This window comes from Onychomys torridus, chromosome 1, assembly GCF_903995425.1.
Source record: "Onychomys torridus chromosome 1, mOncTor1.1, whole genome shotgun sequence".
Taxonomy (NCBI): Eukaryota; Metazoa; Chordata; class Mammalia; order Rodentia; family Cricetidae; genus Onychomys; species Onychomys torridus.
In genome coordinates this window covers 33,058,242-33,066,260 of record NC_050443.1, presented here as the reverse complement: position 1 = coordinate 33,066,260, position 8,019 = coordinate 33,058,242, and the positions used below count along the sequence as shown (strand labels likewise).

Below are 8,019 nucleotides of genomic sequence, written 5' to 3'. Positions count from 1 at the left end.
ATGATTTCTCCTATATGAAAGATTCTGTCTAGAATAAGAAGTTATCCAGAAGGATCCTGTGATGCAAAGCTTTCTATATGGGTACTGTTAAGGCTAAGCTACTGCAAGCACAGGAACAGCCCTTATTCTGCACCCATGGCCATTGAGGGGGGGAAAAAGGGTGCCTTTCTTCAAATGTCTGTGGCTTCAGGGGTGAGAAATAGATGGCTATTAAGGATGTCTGTATGGAGAAGTGGAGTGGAAAGAAGACTCTAAATGATGCTACCTCCCAGCTATGCTGCTTTCTTTTCCAGACTGTTTGCATCCATGTATAGATCTCAAAGCTCTTCCCAGGGGTTGGGACACTATTTCCAATTGAAGGTGCTCTCTAGCTTCCTCTGCAGCACAGCCCATGCTTTTCATGCCAGAGACCTGTGCCTTTGCATGTTGGTACAAGTCACAACCAGAACATTTACTCCAAATTTGCAACTACCCTTGAACTTATGCTTTGTTTGCTCATTTGTTGTAATTCTTCACTCTCTCCTGTATCCCCATAGAGAACAGGACACTGATGATATAATCACAAAAAGATACATGCCTGATGTCTTCCAAGGCTACTCTACCTTCTAGTTTTGAAATTTTAAAATGAATACTCAACCCTTCTAGCATAAGAAGTATGACTGTTTGCATACAGGTCTTCATAAGAAGTCCAATTTTCATGCACCAAGGACAGGTGACGGTCCCACTGCCTCCCAAAAGTTCAAGCTAATCGACTGTCTAACTTATCCAGAGTGCCTGATCCAGTTCCATGGGGGATCCTCAGTTATTGTTTCATAGTTCATGTGTTTTCACTACTTTGGCTATTTGTCCCTGTGCTTTTTCCAATCATGGTCTCAACATCTCTCGCTCATACAATCCCTCCTCTCTCATTGATTGGACTCCCGGAACTGGGACACTTTGCTCAGCCTGGGTGAAGGGAGGAGGGCACTGGACCTGCCTCTACTAAATGAACCAGGCTGAGCAGAATACCCAGGGAGTCCTTGCCCTGGAGGAGATGGGAATGGGAGGGTGGATTGGGGGGACGGGGGGGGCGAGAGGAGAAAGGACATGGAAATCCAGGGCTAATATGTAAAAATAAATTAATTATAAAATTAAAAAAAGAAGTCCAATTCTCTTCATGACTCTCTTTCATGATTCCATTTCCCCATTTGGTAGACCCCTTACAGTGACTGAGGGCAGATATGGCTTGTGCCAACATCTTCCATATTCCTACACCAGAGAAGGAACCTCAGCCCTGGAACAGAAAGGAAGTTAGTTTCAGAATTCTGTCTCTTCCTGACAGATGCTTAGCAACTGTACTGGGACCACTGAATACCCCAAACATCACTAGAGGCAGTGGTCTGCAGACAGACTGAATAGCACAAACTGGATTTAAAAGAAGTTTCTAGCACTGTGGGAGTTTGATGAATTACTTAATCTCTGCAAGCCTGTTTCCCCTACTTGGGAACCTGTGCCAGACATTCCCACATAGCCAGGTGGTCTTGACAAAAAGTTTCATGTGTTCACATCTCAATTTATTTTGAAGAAACACCAGTGGGACATTCCCAAGCATGGGTCCATCCACCCCAGCCTAGAACACTGACAACACAACAAAGAATGGAAGTTACTACACTGAAAACTTATACTGTGTCACCATGTACAAAATCCTGAGCATTCTTAGTGTCATCATTTGCATGATTGGGCTGGCAGGAAATGTCATAGTGCTGTGGCCTCAGGCCTTCCACATGCAACAGAATGAATTCTCTGTATATATCTTCAACTTTGCTGGGGCTGACTTCATCTAACTTTGCTTTCAGGCAATATATGCCTTGGAGCATATCCTTCCTCAGTTCCATATCTCCCACTTTGATATTCCATCTCTCTCATCAATGTATTAATCTTGGCTTACCTTACAGGTATAAGTATGATTGCAGCCATTAGTGTTGAGCACTGTCTGTCAGTTTTGTAATCCATTTCGTATCAGTGCCAATGACCAAGACACATGTCATCTGTCCTGTGTGCACTGCTCTGGGCCTTCTCTCTACTGATAAGCCTCCTGTCAGCAGATGGCTGTGGCTTACTACTTAGTTCTTATGACCATTCTTCCTGCAGGACTTATAATTTTATCACTGCTGCATTTGTAATACTATTATCTGTGGTTTCTTGTGGAACACAAATGACTTCCACTGGACAAATGGATAATGAAAATGTGATACATATACACAATGGAATACTATTCAGCTCTAAACAAAGAAGAAATCATGAGATTCATAGATAAAAGACTGAACCTAGAAAATATTATCTTGAGTGAGGTAATATTTTCGGTAAAATAATATTTCATTCTTAAATGCTGCTACATTTGATATTTTAAAGTAGCATTAAGAAAAAGTAATATGCAGAGATTAAAGAAATGCATAGTTCAATAAATTTGCTTGGATAAATATAACTACTTTTTTGTTATTTATTATATTTGTGTTTTAATTTTACACAATAGCCATGGGTTCCCCTGTCCTCCCCCCCCCGCCCCCCACCCTCACCTTTCCCTCAGCCCCTCCCCTCCATTCCCATATCCTCCAGGGCCAAGACTCCCCTGGGGATTCATTTAAACCTGGTGGATTCAGTACAGGCAGGTCCAGTCCCCTCCTTCCAGGCTGAACAAAGTGTCCCTGTGTAAGCCCAAGGTTCCAAACAGCCAGCTCATGCACTGAGGACAGGTCCCAGTCCCACATCCTGGGTGCCTCCCAAACAGTTGAAGCTATTCAATTGTCTCACTTATCCAGAGGGCCTGATCCAGCTGGGGGCTCCACAGCCTTTGGTTCATAATTCATGTGCTTCCATTCGTTTGGCTATTTGTCTCAAAACCAAATCAAGACACAAATTACTTCCTTGCCTCTGTGGGTTCCTTCTGTTCCTTTAGTCATAACTCTGCCTTGGAGGTCAGTACTGTCCATATTTGCAATTTAATGTAAAATTGAGAGTATAAACTAAGAGAATATCATCATGTTGTGTGATATGTGATAAAATGGCTGTTAGAATTGAATACACTAATATATAGTTATATTTACATACATACATATAGATATAAAGTAAAATTCCTTTCTCTCACTATAGTAAAAGCTGCTTTATGAGGAAGTTCTGAATGCAATGCATTATTACCAGATAGAGATCTTATGTTGTAAATTATTTTTATTTGATCTTATATATTTGTTACTTCATATTTTTCACATTTTTCTACTTTCTGTTACCAGAAAGGTTCAGTAACCACCATCATATTATGCAGTCTGTCTGTATGTATTGACACTTTAAAATACATTCCATATGTAAATGAGGTTTTATAATAGTTTTCTCCTTATATTGTTCTTACTTCCACTTGAGTGAAATTAAATTAAAACTCCATTCATATATGTATCTATTTTAGGAAGTAGTGGGTTTCCATACTGCTTTTCACAAGGCCTATATTGTTATACTTACCTTCCCCAAATTCCATCCTCTATCCTGCCCTCCTATTGAACTTGGGCTTTGAAACAGTATTGATAATGTAAAGTATTTTGTGACTCTTGAAGATGAACTATCTGAGTTTTGCATTATGAAATGTGCATGACACTTTGGGATAGAGTAGAGAATGTCAAAAGTTTTCATAGGCTTCTGCTTTAAATATTTATTATTATTATCCAGCTAGTGGTTGAGTGATTATACAAACTTTAGTGCATAACTGTTGGGCAGAACTCCACTCATATTATATCCAAGGAAAAGAACTCTGCACTTTTAACAGTTGGGGGATAATGTGCTGTGTATCTGTCTCAAATTCACAATCCATTTATCTGTTGTATCATTACTAGGTCTCCCATGTACTGAATTCTGTAACCAATGTCCCACTAAACATACAACACTTTCTTTTACTTGTGGTAGACAGGCCTTTGTCAATTATTTTGTTTTAATCTCCTATGTCTTTATTTCATAGTGGACTTCTGGTAACAATATGAATTTAGAGTACTTTTGTTTTCTTTCTACTGAAATTCAGTTCTCCAAGTTGCTCTGTTTTAATTATCATGTGATATGAACAGAGGATAGATTACTGTGTCAATTTGCTTGAGTACATGATAAATGCATTAAGGGCTCCACACATCTATATAAAATGTAATGGAGGAGGGGATGGTGGAAGAGGGAGAAAGCTCACATGAAGGAAGACAGAAAACAAAATGTGACAGAAAAAGACTAGAAATATGTATTGAAGGACACTTTTTCAGAGACTATAACTGAGATAATTCAAGGCAGGAACTCAAGCAAGAACTAAAATACTATGGGGTGGACACTGCTTGCTGGCTTCCCTACTTGGCATTTCTCAGGCAATTGTTTAGATAACTTTCTTATAGAGCTCAGACCACTAGCATAGGGAATGGCAAAGCCAAAAGTAGGCTGATTCACCCTACATCATTTAACAACTAAGATAATCCCTTATAGGTATTGTCATAATATAAACTAGGAAAGATTTTCAATTGGGACTTCTTAATAGATCCTACTTTTTGTCAATATGCCAGTTTGATAACTAGGATATTCCATTTGTCAACGTAAAGTCAAACAATTCACTTAAAGTGATAATTTTTCTATTCATTGTCCCTGGGCTCTCATTTTAACATCACCACATAAAATACAACCAAAATTTCAAAGTCCCATACTCTTGAAGTTTTTAGGCAATTAAAAACTCAAGGACTCTTTCCAAATTAAAAGTCACTTAACTTGAAGCTCTTGCAAAATAAAGAACAATATGTCTTATTCCAAAATGAGAGAAGTAAAGCATAGCAAAATAAATGAAAATTCTAGCAGTGTAAATGCAAATAATGTAGCTCCATGTTCAGCATCTGGGACTCACTCACTATGTAGTTGTCTAGGTCCAAAAAAATTGTGCAGGCCCACTCTCCAGCTCTGCCATTTACCACAAACCCAGTTTATCTCATATTCTCTATCACTTACAGCAAACAGTTTGTCACATATGCTCAGGCTGTTTGCACTCCACACCTGCTTTTGACCTTGAAACCATCTGGTGGCTGGCACTGTCATTTCTGATAAGCTAGGAGGCATGGTGGAAGAGAAGTGTTAGCTAAGGTTTCTATTTGCTGTGAAGAGGCACCATGACGATGGCAAATCTTATGAAGGAAAACATTTAATTGGAGCTATCTTACACTTCACAGGTTTAGTCTATTATCATCATGTCGAGTAACATTCAGGGAAACATGGTGCTGGGGAAGGAGCTGAGAGCTCTACATCTTGACCCACAGGCAACAGGAAGTGAACTGTCTGTCCCACTTTGAGGATAGTTTGAACAGCATATAAGTCCTCAAAGCCCACCTTCAAAGTGATACACTTCCTCTACTAAGGCCACACCTACTATAACAAGGTCATACCTCCTAATACTACAACTCTCTATAGGCCAGACATTCAAACACATAAGTCTAGGAGGGCCATATCCATTCAAACTACCAAAAGAGGGGGCAAAAAGAACCATAATATTAGGAAGTCTGCTGTGAAACTGTCTTTCCAGGATGTAACTACATAAACAATAGCAGAACAATGACAATATCAGTGGACATGCTAACACAGAAGGTAGAAATATTAAAGTTCCACCCCTAGACAAAGAATGATAGACAACTAAGAAGTTCTGGCAGGGGCAGTTAGGTTCTCACAGGTTTAAGCCCAGAGTAGTCAGCCCTTATTTTAGTTAGAGTTTCTATTGCAATGAAGAGACAGCATGATCACAGCAACTGTTATAAAGTAAATAATTTAATTGGGGATGGCTTATAGTTCAAATGTATAGTCTATTGTCATCATGGCAGGAAACATGGCCACATGCATGCAGACATGATGAAGGAGAGGAGTTGAGAGTTCTATACCTGGATCAGCTGACAGCAGGAGAAAAGAATAACACTGATCCTTGATTGAGTTTCTGAAACCTCAAACTCTAACTGCCCCAGTAACACACTTCTTTCAACAAAACCATTCCTTCTTCTGTAAGGCCACACCTCCTAATAGTGCCCTACCCTATGAGGCTATAGCAACCATTTTAATTCAAACACTACATTATACTTTTTGGCCCCCATAGACTTTTAGCTACATCAGATAATGTTCAGTCCAACTTCAAATATCCCTGTAGTCTACCAATCTCAACCGTGTTTAAAAGTCCAAAGTTCAAAGTCTCTTCTGAAATTCATTTAATCTCTTAACCTATGCCCTTGTAAAAGCAAAATGAAAAAGCAGATCACATCCTTTTGACATATAATGGCATGTCATAAGCATTGCTCTTCCAAAATGGAGGACAGGAATGATAGTGAGGAAACACTGTACCAAAACAAGATTGAAAACCAGCTGGACAAACATTAATCTTCCAAAATGAAGGACAGGGATGATAGTGAGGAAATACTGTACCAAAACAAGACTGAAAACCACCTGAGAGAACTCCAAACACAGCATCTCAGTGTCTGAAGTCAAAGAGCTCCTCAGAACTCCACATTCTTTCAGCCATTTTGACAGCAATGCACCTCTTTCCCTTTGTTTGGGTCCACTTCCAGTTAGGGGTCAAGGTTGAGAATAAGATGGTTGTCATCAATGGGAAGGTCATCAGCACCTTCCAGGAGCAAGATCCCATCAACATCAAATGGGATGATGCTGGTGTCAAGTATGTTGTGAAGTCTACTGGTATTTTCACCAGTAGGGAGGCCTGGAGTAACTTGAAAATTAGGGCCCCAAGAGTGATCATCTCTGCCCTTTTTGCTGATTCTCCCATGTTTGTGATGGGTGTGGACCATGAGAAGTATGATGATTCACTCAAGACCGTCAGCAATGCTTCTTGCACTGTCAACTGCTGAGGCCCTCTATCCAAGGTCATCTATAACAGCTTTGGCATTGTGGAAGGACTCATAATGACAGACCATGTCATCACTACCACCCAGAAAACTGTGGATGGCCCTTCTAGAAGCTGTGGTGTGATGGCCCAGAACATCATCCCCATATTCACTGTTGCTGCCAAGGCTGTGTCATGATCATCCCAGAGCCCAATAAGAAGCTCACTTGCATGGCCTTCTGTGTTTCTATCCATGTTTCTGACATATATCTGACATGTCACCTGTAGAAAGCTGCCAAATATGACATGATAACATCAAGAAGATGGTGAAGCAGGCATGCTAGGGCCTACTAAAAGACATCCCAGGCTACCCTGAGAACCAGGTTGTCACCTGCAACTTTATAAGTGATACCTACTCTTCTATCTTTGATGCTGGGGATGGGAGTGCTGTCAATGTCAATTTTGTAATGTTTGTTTCTTGGTATGATAATGAATACTATAGCTACAGCAACGGAGCAGTGGATCCCTTGGCCTACATGACCTGCAAGAAGTAAGAAGCCCTGGACCACCTACCCCAGCAAGAACACAAGAGCAAGAGAGGTCCTGTACTATAAAGGAGTCCCTGTCCCAACTCAGCCCCCAACACTGAACATGTCCCTCATAGTTTTTGTTCCAGAATCCCAGAATTAAGGGACAGGATTAGGGATCCCTACTCTCTTTTGTGGTTTTTGTTTGTTTGTTTGTTTGTTTGGTTTGGTTTTTTTAAAGATTTATTTATATTATATATACAGAAGAGGGCACCAGATCTCATTATAGATGGTCATTAGCCACCATGTGGTTGCTGGGACTTGAACTCAGGACTTCTGGAAGAACAGCCAGTGCTCTTAACCTCCGAGTCATCTCTCCAGTGGGATCCCTACTCTCTTGAATGCTATAAAGCTCATTACACCCACAAAAAATTGTGTTTGTTACTATATTGTAAATAATTATCAAAAGTTGAAAATGCCTAGTTATCCAGGAATAAGAAAATAGATACATAAATTTGAGTTTATTAATTTAATAAAACACATAGAGCTATAAAACAATGAACTATTCCTATATACCTAATTAGGAATAAAATTATAAATATACCAACGAGCATGAAAAGGTATTATAGAACAAAAGAG

At 39.9% G+C, this 8,019-nt stretch overlaps 1 pseudogene; it reads left to right on the top strand.

Moving 5' to 3' along the window:
* The first annotated feature begins 3,047 nt into the window (after positions 1 to 3,047).
* On the top strand, positions 3,048 to 7,407 carry LOC118595402 (annotated as a pseudogene).
* The last annotated feature ends 612 nt before the right edge of the window (positions 7,408 to 8,019 follow it).